This window comes from Schistocerca piceifrons, chromosome 5 (assembly GCF_021461385.2).
Source record: "Schistocerca piceifrons isolate TAMUIC-IGC-003096 chromosome 5, iqSchPice1.1, whole genome shotgun sequence".
Classification (NCBI taxonomy): domain Eukaryota; kingdom Metazoa; phylum Arthropoda; class Insecta; order Orthoptera; family Acrididae; genus Schistocerca; species Schistocerca piceifrons.
This window is the reverse complement of record NC_060142.1, coordinates 193,359,268-193,373,647: the sequence shown is the minus strand read 5'-3', so window position 1 is coordinate 193,373,647 and position 14,380 is coordinate 193,359,268.

The window sequence follows — 14,380 nt, the reverse complement described above, 5'->3', positions numbered from 1 at the left end:
GCTGCGAGTGTTGGGGTGTCCATAACAAGCAAACCTGATGAGCTACAGTCTGCACTAGCATCTGCAAAGCCTATTGAATAAACAGGATCACAGAAAATTAAGGGAGAGTCTATACTACGACTATTTACACACACACATACACACACTACGCACACACACACACACACACACACACACACACACACACACAAAAGGACAAGCTAAGGAATTTTATACACGGGAAAGGGACGCTAAACTTTGAGATATTTACTTAAGCTATGCTACATGATATCTATGTATGTACAATATTTACAAATTTAAGTATTGAAAGTGCACACACTACTTTTACTTGGTGGACGAGAAAAGTCTTGCTGCAGGTAAACAAGCGAGTACAGTATAAGTAGCAAATTAAATAAGAGGTCCCACCACCGCCCACTTTATCTTTTAGATTTATAAGGTAAGTAGAGACGGGAACATGACATTAAATAGGTTTTGTAATAGCACGACTACACACTGAAGTGAATGAATACATGGTTGAACATACGAAAAAGATATTAGTAGCCATCGGGCAACTATACACGTATCTATGAAGATTTAGTTTTAAGTTAGTATTAAGTTTCTTTTTTTTTTCCTCCAGGGAATGATGCATCGACACGTCCTAAAGTGAAGAAAGACAAATGCTTGTAGAGTGTTGTGTACCATATAAACTTAAGAAAGGACCGCCCCAGAAGTAAATATAGTTATAATTTTGTGAAACATATTGAAACACGTATGCAGCGTGTACGAGGCATTATAGAATCTTTGACCAGAGAGCTATTTATCGTGGCTAGTCTGCGCTTGACCGCGCGAGTGTTACGAGCAGTAGTCTGTGGGTAGTCTGTCGGCAGTGCAGTTGTCTGTTGCACTCTGTCGGTAGCAGTAGTCGAGTTCAGTTGCGTTGTTGTTGTTTTTGGGGAAGGAGACCAGACATCGAGGTCATCGGTCTCATCGGATTAGGCAAGGATGGGGAAGGAAGTCGGCCGTGCCCTTTGAAAGGAACCATCCCGGCATTTGCCTGAAGCGATTTAGGGAAATCACGGAAAACCTAAATCAGGATGGCCGGACGCGGATTGAACCGTCGTCCTCCCGAATACGAGTCCAGTGTCGAACCACTGCGCCACCTCGCTCGGTCAGTTCAGTTGCGAATGGCAGTCTGTTAGCACTAGTAGTCGAGTACGGTCGCGAGCGGGACGCAGTCGCAGGCGTCGACATGGGTCTCTGGTCAAGATGCTGAGGAGGAGGAGGAGGTTAGTGTTTAACGTCCCGTCGACAACGTGGTCATTAGAGACGGAGCGCAAGCTCGGGTTAGGGAAGGAAATCGGCCGTGCCATTTCAAAGGAACCATCCCGGCATTTGCCTGAAGCGATTTAGGGAAATCACGGAAAACCTAAATCAGGATGGCCGGAGACGGGATTGAACCGTCGTCCTCCCGAATGCGAGTCCAGTGTGCTAACCACTGCGCCACCTCGCTCGGTCAAGATGCTGAATGAGGTATATTGTTAATTAAGGTAACCAAGCTGCATTGCGCACATAAGATAATGTAAAGTTTATTTATTGTAATTAATTTTCAACAAGTGCCCCAATAATAATTTTGATTTCAAAGCAAATTTTAATAAAAGAACCATTTAATTGAACGAACGATCTCGTTCCATTTCCTTTAAAGAAAAGTTTCAGTTAAATTTCAAAAAAAAAAAAAAAAAAAAAAAATGTTACTTGCGATGCATTTCCTCCAAGCCGTGGCCAACAATAAGAGCAGAAATTTGACATGCAGTTTCAATGAGGTAAGAAATTAATTCTGATTTTTTGCACAGGGCCAAAGACCGACATTTCGGTCTAATTTAGTTTTCATTGTCACTGAAGTTTCATTAGCATTGATTTTTTTATTATTTTTGTGGGAGCTTACATCTTGAGTCAGATTGAGATTCTCATTTTTATTGTCATTAATTTTAATTGGTATGGAGGTTACACTAGGCTCCCATTTATTATTCTTTTGTCTTTTAAAATTTCGGTGGGGAGGTTACACTTGGCGACACCCAGTCCAGGATCGTATTTCGTTGAGAATCTTTTGAAAAGTAGTCAGATTCTGCTGTTATTTGCATAAATATAATTAAGAATTGGCGCAACGCTTTTACTAATTTTGTGAATTTCTTTCCACAGATCATCGGCAATTCGTTGCTCTGTTGTATTTGTGTGTTGTTTTTGCATTGTGCTTATTTGTTTTGTGAATAATTTTGACTATTGTAAAAATGGCGCGAAAGGCTGTGAATAGTGTATCGCGAGGTATTATGAACGAAATTACCGACTTAAACAACGTGACCGATATTAATTGTGACACGCAGTGTAATGATGACAATCCTGCGTTCACCGACAATCAGTGCGTTCCAACCTCTAATGATGATTATTATGTTAATGATGAACAAACGAACTCGGTTATGTCCTCTGTTGGATTGACGACAATCGATGACGCGGGGCGTTCTGTTGTAATGAGCGATGCCCAGCTTAACACACCCGGTTTGAAAATTCAAGTAACGTACAGACAAATTTGTCTAATAAAAATGAACAGGATACACAAAGTATGACGGATTTATTTAATTCCGAAATAGTGAGTGACAGTGTACGTCCGACTGATAATCCTTTTTGTAAATTGCAGAATGACCAAATGGTCACACAAAGGGCGACAATTCCAGGTACACCACTAAACAGCACAGATAATAGAGTAGGTAATGTTACTGAGGATCCAATCATGGCATTGTTGCTACGAATTAATGAACGTATTGAAAGACTAGATAACGATTCCAAACAAAATAAGGAAGAGTCCAAACAACAGAGTGAAAATCTCAAACAACACTTAAATGAAAAATTAGACAACAATGATGTAAATCTCAAACAACTTAGTGAGCAGAACAAACAGTTTAATGAAAAATTAGACAACAATTCCAGACAGCTTAATGAAAAATTAGACAACAATTCCAGACAGCTTAATGAAAAATTAGACGACAATTCCAGACAGCTTAGTGAACAAATTAGAGGTGTTGCCGCGCAGTGTCATGACACTAAGGAACAGTTACGCGAGGAAATTGAGGCTTGTTCAAAGAAAAGTAGCGAAGAAATTAGGTCTGTTGCCCAAGAATTAAGGGAATTGCAAACAGCCGCAACAGAAACACTTAGAGCGGAAATTAGTACAGTCGCTAAACAATGCTCTGAAAAGGCTACACAATTAGGCAACGAGTTTAAAGCTATGACAGCCGAACTTTCGCGCACAATGGATGAAAAGATTGACGCGAAATTCGAACAACAGAGCACTCAAATAGACGAGCGCTTTAATCTTCACATACAAACAGTGATACGCGTTTCCGCAAATTTATTCAGGATCAAAATAAAGTAAAACGTCAAGTCATGGAAACAATCACTGCTCAGAGACAAGAAGACAAACGTAAAATGTTCGCGAAAGCGAAGACACATGTAGACAACAATATTGCTACAGTGTCCGACGAAATTAATTCCATCAAACAGTCGATCACAGAATTACGTGACGAAATTTCTGACCTTAAATCGAAAACAGACACATTCACAACAGATTTTCAAACAGCGACCGACAGACTCGAACAATTAGAACTAACACAGGATTCAGATGTCGTCAAAGCTGACGTTGAAAAACTGAACGAAGCTACACGTAAATTGCAAAAACAGGTTAATGCCTCAGACACTAAAACCGATGATCAGGTAAAAATACTGACTGAAAAGTGTGATGAATTGGCCAGTCGTATTGACGTTATAGAAAGTAATAATGACAACAAATCAGACGACACTTCACCGGTTTCATTTAGTCAAACACCGGAATTCCAAAATTTACAACAGACAGTCAATGAGATCGATTCAGCTAATAATTCATTACGGAGAAATTTGTCAAATTTACAGCAAGAGGTAACAGATACGAAAAATATTTCAGTTAATAACTCAACACAGCAGACGCCACTTTGCGAACGTTTGTCAGACTTACGCAGCGCGCATAATTTGGCTAATCTACAGAGACTACACGACTTAAAATCTGAAAAGCTACGCAACTTGAAATCCGAAATGACACAGACGAACAGATCCTCACACAAACCTGAACGTATTCTCAAATTTAGTGACGAGAACGTTGATTATGAGCAGTTTTTATCCGTAATAAAATCTAAGGAATTTAATAATGACAGAGCACAGATGCACGATTTGCACTGTATAAGACAATTTACTTTTGTACTTTCACCGCTATTACCTGTAATGCAGAAGCTAGCTTTGAACCTGATGCGACAATTTGCTATTATATTTTCATCAGCATTGCCTATAATGCAGAAATTGGAATTAACATGGATACAACCATTTGCTTTTGAATTTATACCGCTATTGCCTGTAACGCAAAAGCTAAAATTTATTTGCAGTGCCTAATGGACCTCAGGGGATTCATTACGCTTTAATGAATATGTGCCGTAGCGTGCATAGGGCCCCGAGCTGTAGTAGTGCTGTTTCATCTTTAGTTTTCTGCACTGCTGCTTTCTCTTCTACTATCCTTTATATCTATCAAAACAGCTCTTTAACTATTGCTCTATCTAGGATTAAGAATATGTAATGAAAACCGGATATGACAAATCTTTACCGAATGTGACAATTTTTATTAGGCACTCCCGTAATGACAACTACCGCCGTAATTTCAATAACAGATAAAATTTTAATCATCAGTATGTAAAAAATTTTCAACAACAGGAACTACATTTTCGTAACAATAGAAGTTTTCCACCGCAACAGCATGAAAGTCAACCGGTTAGCATACGTAACCAACAATGTAATGCACAAGGTCAACCTAACTTTAATGTTTCGCCGCGTGCACGTATAGTCTCAGCTACAACAAATAGTAACGCACAGCAGCAAGGAAATAACTACGTATAGAAAACACAGTATTTCAATTCCTATCGCAATGCACCATATAGAAGTCACTAGCATGACAAACGTAAAAAAAATAATGAGCACAATTTTCAGAGTACATTTAATAACAGACGATCTTTTCAGCAGCAAGAACATCAGCAACAACACATTATCATGAATGATCCAGACAATAGGTGTCATCCATAGCGTAATACGTCAGGAAGAGTTAATAGAACAGTTCAAATAGTGCATATGCCACAGCATCCTCCCGTAAAATAAATAACAGCACGTACGATAGAATTTGACCACATACAGTACAGGTTGCATATTCCAGTAACATAAGCAATAATTTTGACACGCAGAATCTTGTTCACGAAAAATGTTACTAATTTTGACGCCATCCGACACACGTTTGCATGAAAAATATTATCACGACGTACGTAGACGACATTCTTATTGCAGAAGCTAACTGGTCTGAACACAATATGATTCTTGAACATCTGTTGCAAACTTTTAATGCTCGAGGACTTACAGTTAATCTTAGTAAATCGCACTTTGGCAAAACTTCTATAAAATTTCTTGGACACGTAATTTCAGCAGAAGGTATTGTGCCTGATCCGGAAAAACTTCAAGCTCTACGTGACATTACTGTTCCTATGACGAAGAAACAATTACACAGTTTTTTTGGGCTTAATTAACTTTTTCGTAAATTTATTCATCACTCTGCTTTAGACACACCTAGATTATGCCAATTGACAGGTAAAAACAGTATTTGGTCTTGGGATAAGCAAGTACATTCTGAATTCGTGAACCTGAAACATGCTTTGTTGAATGCTCCACTTTTATCGCACCCAGATCTTAACAGAAATTTTTCCATTGCCACCGACAGTTCTAACACCGCTTTAGGCGTACACATTTTCCAGGAAATTGAAGAAGATGGCTCTACAGTAATTAAAAACATCGCATTTGCAAGTCGCATTCTGTCACCTGCTGAACGAAATTATTCTGTTACAGAACTGGAAACATTATGTGTTGTATGGGCTTTTACGAGATTTCGGCATTTTCTTTATGGCAGACATACCACCGTTTACACAGATCACAGAGCTATACAATTTTTACTTTCGGCTAAATTCACACACGATAGATTAAGTAGATGGAAGCTATATTTATAGGAATTTAATTTTACGATTGTTCACATTCCCGGCATACAAAATGTTATAGCAGACGCACTATCGCGTTCTCTCAGCAACAATCAGCAAGACGTAGCAACCAACTTCTGCAAAGCAAATTTCAGTGTCATGTACATTCAGCAAGTTGCATTTGAAAATTTTATTTCGTCGTCATTACAGGACATAGCACAAGAACAAAATAAAGACAACGTGTGGAAAGAAATTAAACACCTCTGGCAAGATAAGAATAATGTTACGATTGGGAACCACTACACTGTACGCAATGACATTCAGTTTCGCCGCTCTCATCCTGACAGCAACAATTGGTTATTATGCATTCCTGACGAACTGGTTAACAAATTAATCTGGTATACTCATTTAAGTTATGCACATTACGGAGCCAGAAAATGTTTTCTTATACTGAGACAGAACTGTTATTTTGCCAACATGGAGAAACGTATACGACGAGTTTTAGCGTCATGTAACATTTGCCAGAAGGCTAAGTCAGACACAACTTCACATATTCCTCCATTATATCCCATTGTACCTGTTAAATTAAGACATATGGCCGCAGTAGACATTTTTGGTCCAATTCCGAGAACTAACAGAGGTTTTTGTTACATCTTTGTCGCTGTTGAACTCACTTCAAAATTTGTTACTTTCACTCCGTTACGCAAAGCTACTGCTAAAACTGTTTCGAAAGCATTTGTAAAACATTTTCTATTTCATGTAGGGCATGTGATGAAAGTAATTTCTAACAATGAATAACAATTTCGTTCTGCTACATGGACACGTATGTTACGAGCTAGAAAAATTTCTCCGATCTATATATCCAAGTACCATGCTTCTTCGAACCCCTACGAAAGATTAATGAAAGAAATTGATAAGCTGTGTAGAATATACTGCCACAAAAGACATATTGATTGGGACACACACATATTCTCATTCCAAGCTGTAATTAATTCGATTCCAAATGAGTCCACTATGCTATCTCCGTCTGATATACTGAAAAACGTTGAACCACCAAACAAAATTAAAGAATTAGTAATCTTCCCTACCTGTCGTCGACTAAGACACCACGAAATAATTGACACTGCGCTGAACAACATCAAACGTGCCGCAGAGCGCCGGAGAAGACAGCAAAAACAGGTTTGTACACGCCGCGACTTTCACGTTGGACAGAAGATATTAGTACGTACACACTATTTATCCAGCAGAATAAAAGGTAAGTGCAGTAAATTTGAACTCTATACGCAGGTCCATATCGGATTCGCAGCATCCCTCACCCCAATGTTGTACACGTCGATACTTTGAGAACCAGAAAATCGAAAGGCAATCACCATATCTCAAACATTAAACCGTTTATTGAATGAAACCACTTTATGATGTAACATGCTATGATGCCATTTACTAATCTTTATGACCACTTATGCTATTATATTCACATGACTAACTACTGATGATTATCGTATTTTTCTTGGCAAGTGCCCGGCAAGGTAAGGTCAGCAGGTCGCTTTTCTTGTCGTTACATATCAGACCGTGCATATTTTCCAGATGAATTTACACATCTTATGAGCACTTATGCAATTATAATTACATAGTTAACTACTGATGATTATCGTATTTTTCTTGGCAAGTGCCCGGCAAGGTAAGGTTAGCAGGTCGCTTTTCTTGTTATATATCAGACTGTGCACATTTTTTTTCCAGAGACACTTACGTATTTTATGAATAATTATGCAATGTTATCTAATTACATGTTAATTTCATTACATTTTTTCTCCATTAAAGTCTTAAATTCTCGCCTCTATTAACTACACTACATACAAGCTGAACACAACGAACATCACATTTTTTTCTTTTTTTTATGTATATACGATTTTTTCATGTTTTTTTGTGTGCACTGTGAGATAGTTGAGATGTAGCACACACCAGTTGACTTTGCATTTTTTGCCCTATGACATCTCAAGATCGTGACTGTTTTACATTTTTTTGCTGCTGCAGTGTGATATTCTCTGTACATTTTTGCCTTTGAACACTGTCTATGCTTTTGACATATTACGTTTTCTGTCATGATATGCTGTATGCTTAATTGTGTCACCATTAACCAGTCATTATTTAGTGGGTATATGATTTAAATGCAAGACACTAATCTTTGTTCATCATTTTCAGAAAGAAATAACGTGTAAAGGAAATAAATTAAACAGAAATGGGAATTTCACCTACGGAATAAACGAAAGGAGATGCAATAACTTTATGAGGAAGAGTAAATGGATCAGGATTAACAAGCATTAACAAGAACATACTATACACATCGTAGAATAGCAGTCTTAACTAATTTTTTCTTTCAGAATACAGGGTGATTGATGCAGGCTGTCAGACAGAACTACACATCTTAGTTTAATGACGAAATATGCTAGAAATAAGGAATAGTTGTATAATGAGTAATGAAGTGATTTTTTTGCAGATGATAATGAATACTGATGAAGAGTAATGATGAAGAATATGCTACTATGAATAATGAAGTTTTTCTTTACAGGTGATGATAATAATGAAGTTATGATAATATGGATAATGAAGTGATGGATAATGAAGTTTTTTCTTTGCAGATGAGGATAATGTTGAAGTTATGTTCATGCTATGTAGTTATTTAAGTATTTGTTGCAGTTCCATTTGACAGCAGGTGTTATATTGCATAGTATAATGACTGAAGGTTTTGGAAAGGACAGCTATGGAACACATTTTTTATACACATTTCACTACGTGTTAATTCGAAGTTTACTACTTTTCAGCATAAAATGCATTTCTCTTTTCAGCTTAATAATCCATTTTTATACATTTCTTGCAGGAGAAATTATTTATGAGATTAATGTGATATAAGCAGTTGTTCATTAAATCTATGAAGGTGATTACATATATTCTACTTTTTTCATAATCTTGCCACAGCTGACTTATGACAGATGACGTTACACATTTTCATTTATACCAACAAACCAGAAACAAATTTTTTCTTCCTGCTTTCCCCTATAATTACCCTAAGCAATGCATTGCTAACAAAAAATGTATTACCAGTCCCAAATAATGTTACTAGTTTAAGAGAATTCTGAATAATACTGATCAGCTCTGAATAGTATGTCACTTCCGTAATGACTTCTTAATGATACAAAATATATATATATATATATATATATATATATAAAATAATGCTTTGTACTGGCTAATAACTGCCACTGTTTATTGTAATGAGACTACTTAAAATGCCCATGATTATTAATGCTTTGATTGTAATTAACTGATTTTTAATAATGACTTCTTAATGATCTGAATAATACGGAATGATGAACAATGTTTTATACTATTCAATACTTGCTGGCCACTGAGTGCCCATAATTAATGTCACTAAATGAATTATGTTAATAATTATGCCATTAATTAGCTCTTGTTTTCAATGATGACTTTTCATGTTTTGGTAACTGGCCAATGAGTGCCAATAATTTGTATAACTCAATGTATTATGTTAATGCTAGGCCAATAATTGACTCTTGTTTTTTTCAATGAAGACTTCTGATGAACATTATCCTGTCATACTAAATATGCTTTGTAACTGGCCAAGGACTGCCACTGTTTATTGTAATACGATTACCCATGATGCCAATAATTTAATTTTATGAACATTATTCTGTAATACTACATACTTGGTACAGAAATGTTCAATAACTGGGCTATGAATGCCGCAAACTACTACTGTAATTCTCAATGAAGCCTATTATGTGACTTAATGTCCTTCACCTTATGAGCTAACTACCCTGAATTACTGCAATATCCATTTGTCCTGTCCATCCTCATGATCATGGAGCACTATATTTGGTTTTTGCACTAATTCTACGTTAGTGTGCCTTGTAAGAGCGTGGTGTTGACAAGACATGCTGTCCACCACCGTGAGCGATGAAGACGTTATTATCGCCCCATTGTTTGGTGTACCTGATGTACTGCCAAAATGATAACAGGAAATAATACTACGACATTTCAGTGTCTTGGATACGCTGATAAATACTTCTGGGAAAAGAACTGCAAATTCTCTCACTTGGTGCTGTACTTTTGTGGAAAGATATGGACTTTTAGTGCAGCTTCGTGCAACCTAAGTGCTACAACCATGATGCAATCCTTCCTATTCCTTCCCTAATTCTTGTAAAATGAAAAAGTCATATACAATGCGTGTGTATTTTTTGCCATTTATTAATACATTTTGTGATTTGCTGATATATTCTCAACTTCACTTCATGTACACTCATGTCAGTTGTCAAAATGATTTTTTACCTTTGCGTTTATTTGTTATGTAAATGTTCAAAAGTTTTTCAGTGCATGTGCACTTATGTGTTAATATGTTTTCTACTGAACTGCAGTGCCTGTGCACTTTTCTCATTTTTCAATATGATTTGTACTCATTCTGTATACCTTTTATGATTTCCTGATATGTTCAACACTTCAGTGCATTTGCACTTCTGTCATTTGTTACTCATTGCATATACATTTCGTCATTTGCTAATACGTTCTGAACTGCAGTGCATGTGCACTCATGTCACTTGTCAACATGATTTTTTGCCATTCTATTTATCTGTTCTGAAAATGCTAAAGAATTTTTCAGTGCGTGTGCATGTTATTATCAATCAAATAATTTGTATATACATTTTTCTGATCTGCGAATATGTTTTATACTCATATCTTGTCTTTGTCTGAAATGTTTTGTATTCAGTGCATGAGCATCAAGTTTAATTCATGTTTTGTACTTTTGCTGTAATTGTAATAATTAATTAGTTAAAAAAAATTGGTGCTCATGGCGAGTCCAAATGACTCACCATCGCCACCAAATTTTTGCCCCCCCCCCCCCCCCCCAATGGAGGGTTATGAAACACATATGCAGCATGTGCGAGGCATTACAGAATCTTTGACCAGAGAGCTATTTATCGTGGCTAGTCTGCGCTTGACCGCGCGAGTGTTACGAGCAGTAGTCTGTGGGTAGTCTGTCGGCAGTGCAGTTGTCTGTTGCACTCTGTCGGTAGCAGTAGTCGAGTTCAGTTGCGAATGGCAGTCTGTTAGCACTAGTAGTCGAGTACGGTCGCGAGCGGGACGCAGTCGCAGGCGTCGACATGGGTCTCTGGTCAAGATGCTGAATGAGGTATATTGTTAATTAAGGTAACCAAGCTGCATTGGCCACATCAGATAATGTAAAGTTTATTTATTGTAATTAATTTTCAACAAGTGCCCCAATAATAATTTTGATTTCAAAGCAAATTTTAATAAAAGAACCATTTAACTGAACGAACGATCTCGTTCCATTTCCTTTAAAGAAAAGTTTCAGTTAAATTTCAAAAAAAAAAAAAGAAAAAATATTACTTGCGATGCATTTCCTCCAAGCCGTGGCCAACAATAAGAGCAGAAATTTGACATGCAGTTTCAATGAGGTAAGAAATTAATTCTGATTTTTTGTACAGGGCCAAAGACCGACATTTCGGTCTAATTTAGTTTTCATTGTCACTGAAGTTTCATTAGCATTGAATTTTTTATTGTTTTTGTGGGAGCTTACATCTTGAGTCAGATTGCGATTCTCATTTTTATTGTCATTAAATTTAATTGGTATGGAGGTTACACTAGGCTCCCATTTATTATTTTTTTTGTCTTTTAAAATTTCGGTGGGGAGGTTACAATATTAATGTGATAGCGTGAAAGTATGTGAAGAAGAAAACAGTTGCAGTACGTCACATATCACGATGGTAAACTAAGATTGAGCACTACCAAATAATAAAGGGGTCGAAACCTAACTACTGTGAGCGTCGACTACCTATGCAAGCGTCAAACACCTGATTTACATTAAAAATTTTATGCATGTTTGTTACTTATGTAAACACTGCTTTACGCTCATTGTGCGTAACATATCGTATTGATGATACAAGTCTGCATATCTAAGCACATGAAATGGTTATCGTTTATACAATGAACATAACAAGTAAATATTGAGCTACACTTTTAAAGGGACTGGATAAGTATTTCATACGGTTGGTATCGTCAGATTTGATTTGTGTTTATAAATAACAAATTGTTTTGTTCTTGGAATCACAGTTAAATCTATTAACGACGCGTAATTGACACATAAATGCCTTTCTGAGTAATTTCCTCAACCCCGTAGTGTGTAGACCCTTCCTGTGGAATGCTAGAGAGGTGAGGTCATACGCAGTTATCTGAACAGCGCGTAGTATCTATTGTAGCGACTATTGTTTACTTCTTTAATTCTTTAGAATTTATAATTATGCTCCAACAAGAAGTAACTGTAAATTTATATGAAATGAATATCACTTTGTGCCATAAATGAAAACAGAATCTATTACTGTATGAGTGTTATATGAAGAATGTATAACCAAACTTGAGTAAAATGGGTAATCATATAATTGGAATCGAATAATGTAACTAAATTTTAATTTAATAAAAATATACTAAAACAAAACGCCAAGCAATGAATATATATATATATATATATATATATATATATATATATATATATATATAGGAAAGAACATGTTACAGACTAAATTGTATATAGGTGACTGTAATGATATGTCACCAAATGAATAGGGTGAGTGTATATTATAATTGTCTTTTTTATGTTATGTGTATTGTATGTGGTGTGGCGGAACCGCTTTATAGTACGAGGGCCGTTCAGAAAGTAACCTCCGGTTGATTTAAAAAAATACACCAAGTTAAATAAAAATATCTTAATATATACATCTTACAACTGCGTCTTTGCACTATTTTTCTACATAGTCTCCATAGCGATTGAGGCACTTATCGTATCTCTTCACAAGCTTTGAAATTCCTTCTGCATAAAAATCACCCGCTTGTGCCTGGAGCCAGCCTGTGACCGCATCTTTGAGCTCTTCGTCGTGATCAAACCGCTGTGACCCGAACCATTTCTTCAAATGCATGAAGAGGTGATAATCACTTGGCGCCAGGTCTGGGCTGTAAGGTGGATGGTTGATAACGTCCCACTTGAAGGACTCAAGAAGGCCCGTTGTTCTGCGAGCAGAGTGAAGACGGGCGTTATCGTGCAAAAAAACGATACCGGAAGTCAGCATACCACGGCGTTTGTTCTGTATAGCCCGTCGTAACTTTTTTATTGTTTCACAGTACACGTCTTGATTAATGGTCGTACCACGTTCCATGAATTCAACCAACAACACCCCTTTGGCATCCCAAAACACCGTTGCCATCAGTTTTATGGCAGAAAAATCTTGCGAGGCTTTTCTTGGTTTGGTAGGCGAATTTGAATGTGCCCACATCTTTGATTGTTCTTTTGTCTCAGGGTTCACGTACTTAATCCAGGTTTCGTCACCGGTCACGATTCTGTTTAACAATGGTTCTCCTTCGTCCTCATAACGTTACAGAAAGTCTAATGCAGAGGCCATTCTTTGAGTTTTGTGGTGGTCAGTAAGAATTTTGGGCACCTATCGTGCACAGAACTTACGGTAACCCAATCTTGCTGTCACTATCTCGTACAAGAGAGTCTTAGAAATCTGTGGAAAACCAGTAGACAACTCCGACATTGAGAAACGTCGATTTTCACGAACTTTTGCATCAACTGTCTGAACGAGTTCGTCAGTCACCAATGATGGTCTACCACTCCTCTCTTCATCATGAACGTTTTCTCGTCCACTTTTAAATAAACGTACCCATTCACGGACAACTCCTTCACTCATAACTCTTGGTCCGTACACGGCACAAAGCTCACGATGAATAGCTGCTGCAGAATATCCTTTGGCTGTAAAAAAACCTTATGACAGCACGCACTTCACATTTGGCGGGGTTTTCTATTGCAGCACACATTTCAAACTGCCACAAAAACTAAACTAGCGCAAGTACGACGTTCACTCGACCACGGCTTGATGCCGACTGACCTGTTGAGTGCGTGAACGCACAGATGGCGTCGCTACTCCCCCCACAACCCGCACTGTGACCAATTGGAGGTTACTTTCTGAACCGCCCTCGTATTTCGTGACTTTAAGTACTTATAAATGATATTTGAAACAGAAAAAAATATAAAACAGTTACCTATTCTCAGCGTAAAAATTCTTTTGATCTCAAAAATGATTATCCCGGCTAATATTTGTCACTCTGCTCAAGAGATCTCAACTCGACGTTGTGCAGAAATGTTGTCTGTAAAGTCGTGTGAGTGGCACTAAATTGCATATCATTTGTCAGATTTTACACAACTGTTACTTAAGATGGAAGCACTTTTCTCTAGC